Source organism: Pongo pygmaeus, chromosome X, assembly GCF_028885625.2.
Source record: "Pongo pygmaeus isolate AG05252 chromosome X, NHGRI_mPonPyg2-v2.0_pri, whole genome shotgun sequence".
NCBI lineage: Eukaryota > Metazoa > Chordata > Mammalia > Primates > Hominidae > Pongo > Pongo pygmaeus.
This window is the reverse complement of record NC_072396.2, coordinates 49295163-49307572: the sequence shown is the minus strand read 5'-3', so window position 1 is coordinate 49307572 and position 12410 is coordinate 49295163. Positions and strand designations below refer to the sequence as shown.

The window sequence follows — 12410 nt, the reverse complement described above, 5'->3', positions numbered from 1 at the left end:
TGTACGTATCTGTGTTTGGGCGTATTCATGCATATGTACATGTGTTATGTTAAATGTGTCTACATGGTAAAATCTGGAATCGCTGGCAAACAATTATTTAAAGAATCCTATTCGGATTGGCTTAAATAGGTGCTCATATAAATATACAGTAATTAACTAAAACGCATTTAGTTCATGCAACTTAATTAAGTAGTTGAAAAATAAGCTGGTTTTAAAATTGTTGGTGAAATAAAATGAGAAATGTTTTCAAAATTGTGAGCACACATTTTTGGCTGGGTTTACTGGTTCTATATTTGTCTCTGTTGGATGTTTTAAGGTTATGAAACATAAACCTAACCTAAAAACAGAATCGTCTTTTATGTGCAATTCTTTGATAAGTAAGACTAATTTAATATTGTGGGTGTAATAAAACAGCTGTATTTTCTGAGTTATTGGCAAAATACTCATATATTTAAGATTTTTTCTCAGGTGGATACCTGACATTTACAGGCTATAAAAATGTTTTAATAGGAAAATAACTCCAAATGACTAGATTTATTTATTTATTTATTTATTTATTTAGAGCAGAGTCTCCCTCTGTCGCCCAGGCTGGAGTGCAGTGGTGCTATCTCGGCTCGCTGCAACCTCTGCCTCCCAGGTTGAAGAGACTGTCCTGTCTCAGCCTCCCAAGTAGCTGGGACTCAAGGCGTGCGCCCCCATGCCTGGATAATTTTTGTATTTTTAGTAGAGATGGGGTTTTACCTTGTTGGCCAGGCTGGTCTTGAACTCCTGACCTCAAGTGATCTGCCCTTCTTGGCCTCCCTAAGTGCTGGGATTACAGGCGTGAGCCACCAACCCCGGCCGACTGGCTTTGTTTAATATGTCAGTTTTCATAAGTAATCTAGGTATAATTGTTAAAATGAATAAATGAGGTAACTCTGAGATACATGTTTATAAGTGAACTTTTCATGTAATTTGAAATGTTTTTTTCTCTTGCTCTTACCATATGGAGATGAAATATTAAAGTTATGTTATGTTAGATTAAGTAATAGGTACTCGCTAAATGCCGGGATCGTTTCCAACTAAGAAAACAATGGATACAAATCGCTGAACATAAATACAAGTTTGTTCTTGGCCCTTAAGTTTTATAAAAGACAAAAAGTATTTGGATCTGTTAATAAAATGCCACATTGAAAACTGTTCTATAGAAATATTTTTAAAGATTATAAAATATATATTCCTGAGATGTTAATATATAACAGTTCCAAACTACTTCCTAAGTTTTTACTAAAAATTAAGGGTACTAAAAATGGAAAGTTCTTAGTATATGTAATTCTATATACAAAATGTGCAAAAAGTAATTTTTATATGACAAAACTGTGTGGTCTGAGTGACAATACATTTTTATCCTAAAATAAAATGATTGGTTGTTTTAATATAAAAAATAGTCTACGGCCATACCACCCAGAATGCGCCAAATCTTGTCTCATCTCAGAAGTTAAACAGGGTTGGGCTTGGTTAGTACTTGGAATGGAGTCCAATATAAAAATAAAAATTTATACGGCTAAGACTGGGGGTAAAAAAATGATGGAATGTCTAGGCAAGTTGCTGAGGGTTTATGAAGGCTGAGCCTTGGGAAGGGGGTCTTATATATCATCGGATAGGTTGGGATTAAAAAGAAATTGTTTATCAGTTTTTCTAAAAATTGAACATTAGTGTCAAGGGTGAACTGAAGCAGGGCGAGTCTGCTCCTCTATGTTTGAAAAAGATTTTCTTAATATGTTGATCTGTTTTTCTTTACCTTTTAAATAATCAGTCTATAAAAATGGAGATTTTGCATTTTAAGATAGTTTCTTAACTGTATTTATTAAGTTTTTGTTTTTGTTTTCTGGAGTCTCACTATGTCACCCAGGCTGGAGCACAGTGGCGTGGTTTTGGCTCACTGCAACCTCTGCCTCCCGGATTTAAGCAATTCTCGTGCCTCAACCTCCCAAGTAGCTGGGACTACAGGTGCATGCCACCACGCCCAGTTAATTTTTGTATTATTAGTAGAGACAGGGTTTCACCATATTAGCCAGGCTGGTCTCGAACTCCTGACTTCATGATCTACTTGCCTCCTGACCTCATGATCTGCCTGCCTCAGCTTCCCAAAATACCGGATTACAAGTGTGAGCCACCACGCATGGCCTATGGTTCATTTTTATTACTGAGTAGTATTCCATGGTATGGATGTACCACAGTTTGACCATTCACCTACTGTAGGACATATTGATTATATCCGGCTATCTGGCTATTACAAGTAAAGCTGCTATGAACAATTATGTACAAGTTTCTGGATGGGGATAAATTTTAATTTCTCTGAAGTGTAATTGATGAATTGTATGGTCACTGTATGTTTAGTTTTATAAGAAACTACCAAACTGCTTTCCAGAGTGGCTGTAAGATTTTACCTTCCCAGCAGCATTTTACTAGATGTCCAGTTTCTCTGCATCCTTTCCAGCGTTTCGTATTGTCACTATGTCTTTTATTTTAGCTGTTGTAATAAGTGTGTAGTGATGCCTCATCGTGGTCTTAATTTGCATCTAGTGAAGCAAATAAGTGTTGAACAGCCTTTCATGGGCTTATTTGCTTATTTCCTCTTCAGTGAAATGTATGTTCATATATTTTCATAATTTTCTAATTGAATTATTTGTTTGTTTGTTTTTACTGTTGTTTTGTGTTGTTTTGTTTTTGAGACAGAGTCTTGCTCTGCTACCGAGGCTGGAATGCAGTGGCATGATCTTGGCTCACTCCAACCTCTGCCTCCCAGGTTCAAGCGATTCTCGTGCCTCAGCCTCCAATGTAGCTGGGATTACAGGTGCGAACCATCATGCCTGCCTAATTTTTGAATGTTTAGTAGAGATGGGTTTTGCCATGTTGCCCAGGCTGGTCTCAAACTCCTGGCGTCAAGGGATCTACTCTCTGTCCACCTCGATCTCCCAAAGTGCTGGGATTACAAGCGTAAGCCACCACGCCTGGCATACTGTTGAGTTTTGAGAGTACTATACATATCCGTTATATATTCTGGATGTGAGTCCTCTGTTGGATATGTGGTTTGCAAACATTTTCTCCCAGTTTACACCCTGTTTTTTTTATCCTTTTAACATGCTTTCTACAGAGCAAAAGTTTTAAATTGGATGAAATCTAATTTATTTTTTTCCTTATGGATTATGTTTTTTGAACCATTCACTATGCCTAGATCTCAGACGTTTCTCCTACTCTTTCTTGTAAAAGTTTTTTTAGTGTTATATTTTAGATTTAAATCTATGATCCACTTGAGTTTTACATATATATGTATATATATATACATATATATGAGAAGATTAGGGTTTTTGGTGTTGTTTGTTTGTTGTTGTTGTTGTTGTTGTTGTTTTGTCTATGGATATGCAACTGCTCCAGCACCATTTGTTAAGGGGACGATCCTTCCTTCTTTTTGTCTCTTGGGAAAAATCAGTGTGGGGCTATTTCTAGGTTCTCTATTTTGTTCCAGTGATCTATGTGTCTATTCTTCTCCCAATACTACACAGTCTTGATTCCTGTAGCTATATAAGAAGTATTGAAATATGGTAGAGCCATTCCTCCCACCTTATTCTTCTTTTTCAAAAATTGTCTTAGCTACATATACATTTTTTGAGAAGGAGTCTCACTTTTGTCGCCCAAGCTGGAGGGCAGTGGGGTGATCTCGGCTCACTGCTATCTCTGCCTCCCGTGTTCAAGCGATTCTCCTGTCTCAGCTTCCCAAGTAGCTGGAATTTCAGGTACCCGTCACCACACCCAGCTAATTTTTGTATTTTTAGTAGAGACGCTGTTTCTCCATGTTAGCCAGGCTGGTCTCAAACTCCTGACCTTAAGCGATCCACCCATCTTGGCCTCCCAAAGTGTCTTTGTTCAGTTCAGAAAATTCTAGAACATTATTTCTTCAAGTACTGCCTTCTCCCCAGTCTTAATATTCTTTTTTTTTTTTTTTCATTTTTGTGACATAGTTTTGCTCTCTCACCCAGGGTGTAGTGCCGTGGCAAGACCTCAGCTCACTGCAACCTCCGCTTCCCAGGTTCAACTGATTCTCCTGCCTCAGCTTCCCAAGTAGCTGGGATTTCAGATGCCCACCACCACACCGGGTTAATTTTTGTATTTTTAGTAGAGACAGGGTTTTGCCATGTTGGACAAGCTGGTCTCGAACTCCTGACCTCAGCTGATCTGCCTGCCTCGGCCTCCCAAAGTGCTGGGATTACAGTCGTAAGCCACTGCGCCTGGCCCAGTCTTTCTATTCTGTAGGTCTGGAACTTCTATTGGATGAACGGTGAAACTTCTGGGATCTATTCTCCATTTCCTTTATTATTTTACTTTCATGCTTTCTATTTCATAATCGTTTTCTACTATACGGTGAGGTAGTGCCATGCCCGAATTTTTTCATTGGGTTGTTTCAATTTCTCTTATGATATGCAAAAGATTTGTTGTATATTAGAGATGGTTACTTTTACTGCGGATGCTTCACCATTTTCTCCAAAATTTGCCTTTTTACACAGTTGTTTATGGTGTCTTTTGACTTAGATGATACTTTAATTTTTACACCTTTAAGTATGTCAGATTCATTGTTCATAGCCTTGGTGTAATGTCAGGAAGTGCCTATGCCAACTCAAGATGTCTTACACTGTAATATTTTCCTAAATTTTCATCTAGTTCTTTATGACTTTACGTTTTCACATTTAAGTCAGTGAATTTTTAGAATTTATTATTTTATGTGGTTTAAAGTAAGTATTTTAATATTTATTTTTTCAAATGGATAGACACTTGTCAAGCAATCATTTATTATACAACCCATCTTTTGCCCAGTGTTTGGAAATGCATGCTGAATTTTGCACATAACTTAGTCTGTTTCTCGACTTTCTATTTTTTTCACTAATCTGTTTCTACATGTATTCATATTTTATTGTTGCTGTAACAAATTGTCAATAGCTAAGACAACGCTGGGCTGGGCACGGTGGCTCACGCCTGTAATCCCAGCACTTTGGGAGGCCGAGACGGGCGGATCGCTTGAAGTCAGGAGTTCGAGACCAGCCTTGCCAACATGGCGAAACCCTGTCTCTACTAAAATTACAAAAATTAGCCGGGTGTGGAGGTGCATGCCTGTAATACCAGCTATTCGGGAAGCTGAGACAGGAGAATCCCTTGAACCCGGGAGGCAGAGATTGCAGTGAGCCGAGATCACCCTACTGCCCTCCAGCTTGGGTGACACAGGTGAGACTCCATATCAAAAACAATTTATATAGCCAAGACAATTTTTGAAAAAGAAGAATAAGGTAGGAGGAATGGCTCTACCATATTTCAATACTTCTTATATAGCTACAGGAATCAAGACTGTGTAGTATTGGGAGAAGAATATACACATAGATCACTGGAACAAAATAGAGAACCTACAAATAGCCGCACACTGATTTTTTACAAAGAGACAAAAAGAAGGAAGGATCATCTGCTTAACAAATAGTGCTGGAGCAGTTGCATATCCATAGGCTAAAAAAAAAAAAAAAAAAAAAAAAAAAGACCTAATCTTCATAACGTTATACAGAAAAGTAACTCAAGTGGATCATATATTTAAATCTGAAATATAAAACTAAAAAAAAAGCTTTTACAAGAAAACATAGGAGAAACGTCTGAGATGTAGGGCATAGTGAACAGTTCAAAAAGCATAATCCATAAGGAAAAAAAGTAAATTAGATTTCATCCAATTTAAAACTTTTGCTCTGCAAGAAACCCTGTTAAAAGGATGAGAAAACAGAGTATGGACTGGGAGAAAATGTTTGCAAACCACGTATCCAAGAAAGGACTCACATCCAGAATATATAATAGATATGTATAGTACTCTCAAAACTCACCCGTAGGCCGGGCGTGGTGGCTCAGTTGTGTAATCCCAGCACTTTGAAAGGTCGAGGTGGATGGAAGGCACATCCCTTGAGGCCAGGAGTTTGAGATCAGCCTGGGCAACATGGCAAAAACCCATCTCTACTAAAAATACAAAAATTAGACAGGCATGTTGGTGCGTGCCTGTAATCCCAGCTACGCAGGAGGCTGAGGCACAAGAATCGCTTGAACCTGGAAGGCAGAGGTTGGAGTGAGCCAAGATCATGCCACTGCACTCCAGCCTGGGTAACAGAGAGAGACTCTGCCTTAAAAATAATAATAATAATAATAATAATAATAATAATAACTCAACGGTAAAAAAAAACAAATAATCCAATTAGAAAATTATGAAAAGATATGAACATACATTTCACTGAAGAGGAAATAAGCAAATAAGCACATGAAAAGATGTTCAACACTCGTTTGCTTCATTAGATGCAAATTAAGACCATGATGAGGTATCACTACACACTTATTAAAATAGCTAAAATAAAAGGCATAGTGACAACACCAAATGGTGACAAGGATGCAGAGAAACTGGACACCTCATTAAGTGCTGCTGGGAAGGTAAAAGCAGTTTGGTAGTTTCTTATAAAACTAAACATGCAATGACCATACAATTCAACAATTACACTTCAGAGAAGTTAAAATGTATGCCCATCCAGAAACTTGTACACGATTGTTCATAGCAGCTTTACTTGTAATAGCCAAAAGCTGGAAATAATCAATATGTCCTACAATAAGCGAATGGTTGAACTGTGGTACATCCATACCATGGAATACTACTCAGTAATAAAAATGAACAACTGGCCGGGCGCAGTGGCTCACACATGTAATCCCAGCACTTTGGGAGGCCAAGGAGGGCGGATCACGTGGTCAGGAGATCGAGACCATCCTGGCTAACACGGTGAAACCCCATCTCTACTAAAAAATACAAAAAATTAGCCGGGAGTGATGGCGGGCGCCTGTAGTCCCAGCTACTCGGAAGGCTGAGGCAGGAGAATGGCGTGAACCCAGGAGGCGGAGCTCGCAGTGAGCAGTGATTGCGCCACTGCACTCCAGCCTGGGCGACAGAGCGAGACTCCATCTCAGAAAAAAAAATTACCCAGTCGTGGTGGCACGCGCCTGTAGTCACAGCTACTCGGGAGGCTGAGGCAGTAAAATCTCTTGAACCTGGGAGGCAGAGGTTGCAGTGAGCCGAGATCGCACCACTGCACTCCAGCCTGGGCAGCAGAGTGAGACTCCATCTCAACAACAAAAACAACAACAATGAACTATTGATACAAAAATATTAATATCTTGGATGAATCTCCATGGAATTATGCTGAGTGAAATAAGCCCGTAAAATGTTATATACTATAAGATTTCATTTGTACAGCATTGTAGAAAAGACAAAATCGTAGAAATGAAGAAGATTAGTAGTTGCCAGGGGTTAGGGATGGTGGATGGGAGGAGAGTGGGTATTACTAAAAATGGGTAGCACAAGGGATAGCACTTTGGTGATGGAAATGTTCTGTACCTTTTTTTTTTTTCTTTTTTTTTCCCGAGAGGGATTTTCACTCTGTCACCTAGGCTGGAGTGCAGTGACACGATCTCGGCTCACTGCAACCTGTCTTCCTGGTTCAAGCTATTCTCCTGTCTCAGCCTCCCATGTAGCTGGGATTACAGGTGCGTGCCACCATGCCTGGTAAGTTTTGTATTTTTAGTAGAGACGGGGTTTCTCCATGTTAGCCAGGCTGGTCTCAAACTCCTGACCTCAGGTGATCCACCCACCTCGGGCTCCCAAAGTGCTGGGATTACAGGCGTGAACCACCGCACCTGGCCATGATCTGTATCTTTTTTTTCTGAAATATAAGCTTTATTTAAAATTTAAAGAAATATTAAAACTAAACATTTTTCGGCCAGGCGCGGTGGTTCATGCCTGTAATCCCAGCACTTTGGGAGGCCGAGGCAGGTGGATCACAAGGTCAGGAGAGCGAGACCACGGTGAAACCCCGTCTCTACTAAAAAAATTTTAAAAATAAAAATAAGAATAAAAATCTCAAAAAATAAAAAATAAAAAATAAACATTTTTCTACAAATTTTAATCAAGCACTCAAAACAATTTAGGAATGTTAAACACTAATTCTTAATTGAAAATAATGACATCCATGGAATACATCTTGGTGTTAGCCAACATGAAGTTTACTTAATATTAGTATTTTATATATGCTTAACCATTCATCCTTCCTAAAATTCAGTGATAACAATGATTTGACTTTATAAGGTGAAGCCACTTATGTAATACCCCAGAGTTAACATTTTCAAATACAAAACATTTATACTAGCATGGAAATTATAAAAACATATGTAAATTATACTGAAGGATGTGATTTAAAGGCTGTCAATATACATAGATGCATTTTACCTTAGAAAGTACACATACACATCAAAACATTCATTGAATATAGATGCCATTAAATTCTCTTACTTACGTTACAAAGCAACGGGCAGGTTCATAAACGTTGTTCTAGTATGTATCAACTGCAAAAAAACATACATTCCACAAAAAGGTTTTGAAGACACATGGGAGTGGAATGTGCCCACATTAAGAGCAGAGCTTTTATAGGACCACCTGTCTCCAGCCGGCTCCCAGGGACCACTGAAAACAGCTGCTACCCTCAGAAAGACGAGATGGTCTTGTTAATGATGACAATTGACCCTGGAATCTCATCCTCCTCGACCACCAGCGGAGGCGAAACCTGATGATGTCGCCATGGGTTGGCTTGGCCAGAAGTCCATTATCTCGAAGTCTTAGACACACTTTCCAAGCATCACAATCTTTGGTTTCTTTAATAACAATAGCATTTAATAATTCTTTTCCATGCCGGGCGTGGTGGCTCACACCTGTAATCCCAACACTTTGGGAGGCCAAGGTGGGTGGATCACCTGAGGTCAGCAGTTCGAGACCAGCCTGGCCAACATGGTGAAACCCCATCTCTACTAAAAATACAAAAGTTAGCTGGGCATAGTGGTGCGTGCCTGTAATCCTAGCTACTCAGGAGGCTGAGGCAGGAGAATCACTTGAACCCAGGAGGCGGAGGTTGCAGTGAGCCAAGATCGCGCCATTGCAATCCAGCCTGGGCAACCAGAGTGAACCTGTGACTTAAGTAAATAAATACATAACTAAAATAATTCTTTTCTTCTTACAGCAGTTACAACATCAGAAGGTAGCTTCATGGGTTCATTTCTCAAGAGAATACCCATTTTTTCTGCATTTTCAGCAAGGTTTTCTTCTTCTAAAACTTCAAGGGCTGCGATGGCCACTTGGCAGCCTAGTGGATTGCCACCGTATGTGGACCCATGTTCCCTTGGCTTAATGGTCAGCATTATGTTATCATTCCACAGCACCACAGACACAGAGTATCAACCCCCAGAAAGGGCCTCTCCAAGGAGGACTATATCAGGCCTAACATTTTCATGATCAACAGCTAGCCATCTACCAGTTCTGGCCCTGTCTGTATTTCATCAACAATAAACAGAACCAAGCTGGGATCACGAGACGGGACGAGGGTAAGTTAAAATATCACAAAGCTTACTGTTCTTACGGAGATTCAGCTGGTCTTTCTTTCTTTCCTTCCTTCCTTCCTTCCTTCTTTCCTTCCTTCCTTCCTTCCTTCTTTCCTTCCTTCCTTCCTTCCTTCCTTTCTTCCTCCCTCCCTCCCTCCCTTCCTTCTTCCCTTCCCTTCCTTCTTCCCTTTCCTTCCCTTTCCTTTCCTTCCCTTCCTTCTTCTCTTCCCTTCTTCCCTTCCCATCTTCCCTTCCTCCCTTCCCATCTTCCCTTCCTGTCTTCCCTTCCCGTCTTCCCTTCCCTTTCTTCCCTTCCTTCTTCCCTTCCGTTCTCCCTTCCGTTCTCCCTTCCCTTCTTTTCCCTTCTCCTTTCACTTCCCTTCTCCCTTCCCTTCCCTTCCCTTCCCTTCCCTTCCCTTCCCTTCCCTTCCCTTCCCTTCCCTTCCCTTCCCTTCCCTTCCCTTCCCTTCCCTTCCCTTCCCTTCCCTTCCCTTCCCTTCCCTTCCCTTCCCTTCCCTTCTCCCTTCCCTTCTCCCATCCCTTCTCCCTTCCCTTCTCCCTTCCCTTCCTTTTCTTTTCGATAGTTTTTCTCTGTCGCCCAGGCTGGAGTGCAGTGGTGGGATCTCAGCTCAATGCAACCTCCCCTTCCCGGATTCAAATCATTGAGTGAACCCAGGAGGTCGAGACCAGCCTGGGAAACATAGCAAAAGGCAGGGTGGTGCAGGCCTGCAGTCCCGAGGCAGAGGCGGGAGGATCACTTGAGCCCAGGAGGTGGAGACCAGCCTGGACAACATAGCGAAACTGTCTCTACTAGAAAAATAGTAGGGGCTGGGTGGTGTGTGCCGGTGGTCCCGAGGCCGAGGCAGGAGGATTGCTTGAGCCCAGGAGGTCAAGGCCAGCCTGGCCAACATAGTGAAACCCCATTTCTACTAACAACAAGAACAACAAAAAATAGTGTGGGTGGGGTGGCTCACCCCTGTAGTTCCCAGGCTGAGGTGGGAGGATTGCTTGAGCCCAGAAGATCGATACCAGCCTGGTCAACATAGCGAAAGCCTGTCTCTCCTAAAAAAAATTATCAGGGCAGAATGGCACACGCCTGTAGTCCTGAGGCTGAGGCGGAAGCATTGCTTGAGCCCAGGAGGTTGAGGCCAGTCTGTGCAACATAGCAAAATCCGGTTTCTACTGAAAAACAAAAGAAAAAATACCGTGGGCAGGGTAGTGCATGCCTGTAGTCCCCAGGCTGAGGAGGCGGGAGGATCCCTTGAGCCCAGGAGGTTGAGGCCAGCCTGGCCAACATAGAGAAACCCTGTTTCAACAAAACAAAACAAAACAAAACAAAACAAAACACAACCTGGGCAGGGTGGTGCATGCCTGTAGTCCCGAGAACGAGACGGGAGGATTGGTCAAGGCGGATGTAACCAATACCACAATCACATCCCATAAGTAAATACATTTTCCTCTCTCCAGGGCTACAGGTAAAGGATGGTAATTGTGCGCACCATACTTAGATTCCCTTCCAAAAATGCAATCAGAGGTTGGAGGGCCTTGGACTGTTTTTTTAGTTCCAACAGATGTAGAAGCCACTGAAGAATGAACTCCACGACTAAGTACAGCAAACCTCCGCAAATGTGCTAGTTTGGAAAACATTGTGTCTTTCAAATAGAAAAATCACAGATCGACTATTTTTTTCTTCCCACGGTTCAGACTAGAATCCAGATGTTTAACCCAAGATCCAGGGACGGTCTTCAGAGAGTTCAAAATCTCCTGATGGCGCCTGAGGACCACCCACTTTGTCGCACAAAGTGTGGCTGGAGGAGGCGACAATATTCTGCAATGTCACTGCCCAAGGATGATGGACCAATCAGGGCAGTTGGTGAACTCCATCTGGCCAATTAGAAGTCAGAACAGTAGGCGGAACAAGTGAAGCTGATGTGGCGTCTGTCAGTCCAGGATCTAGGGACAGAACCTTCTCAAAGGGGGGGCGGGGGCGGAGGCTCTGATTTTCCCGCCAAAAGCGTCCCCTTGGATTGGCTACTTTAAGTTCAGAGTACGCACACTGTGATTTGCTCTTTTGATTCTTCCACAATCAGGGTAAGCATGCGCTGATTTTCTAGACAGACTCTACTGAGAAACCATGCCTGGAACGGTGCAGGGGGAGAGGAGAGGAGAGGTAATTTATGTACCTGACTCTCACTCCTAGTTCCTTTTCTCATTGGTCAAAATTTACCCCACAGGTATGAACTCCCCCACACTTCTAGACTGCATCATCTGCCCCTTTGGCAGCTGTCTGGGAAACCAGATCCCACACTTTGAAGTGTAGTGTTTCATACAATCCAAAAGTGGTAGCAGAGGCCAGGCATGGTGCCTTACTCTGTAATTCAATGCCATCCCCATCAAGCCACCAATGACTTTCTTCACAGAATTGGAAAAAACTACTTTAAAGTTCATATGGACCCAAAAAGGAGCCCGCATTGCCAAGTCAATCCTAAGCCAAAAGAGCAAAGCTGGAGGCATCATGCTACCTGACTTCAAACTATACTACAAGGCTACAGTAACCAAAACAGCATGGTACTGGTACCAAAACAGAGATATAGACCAATGGAACAGAACAGAGCCCTCAAAAATAATGCCATATATCTACAACCATCTGATCTTTGACAAACCTGAGAAAAACAAGAAATGATGAAATGATTCCCTATTTAATAAATGGTGCTGGGAAAACTGGCTGGCTATATGTAGAAAGCTGAAACTGGATCCCTTCCTTACACCTTATACAAAAATTAATTCAAGATGGATTGAAGACTTAAATGTTAGACCTAAAACCATAAAAACCCTAGAAGAAAACCTAGGCAACACCATTCAAGACATAGGCATGGGCAAGTACTTCATGTCTAAAACACCAAAAGCAATGGCAACAAAAGCCAAAATTGACAAATGGGATCTAA

At 41.5% G+C, this 12410-nt stretch overlaps 1 protein-coding gene and 1 pseudogene across 1 annotated transcript in view; both read right to left on the bottom strand.

Annotated features, from left to right (window-relative positions):
• Positions 1-12410, bottom strand: part of LOC129024517 (protein SSX4) — a 42745-nt gene that overhangs the window by 17129 nt on the left and 13206 nt on the right. The gene's annotated exons all lie outside the window — the stretch shown is intronic.
• On the bottom strand, positions 8577-11564 carry LOC129025398 (ornithine aminotransferase, mitochondrial-like; annotated as a pseudogene).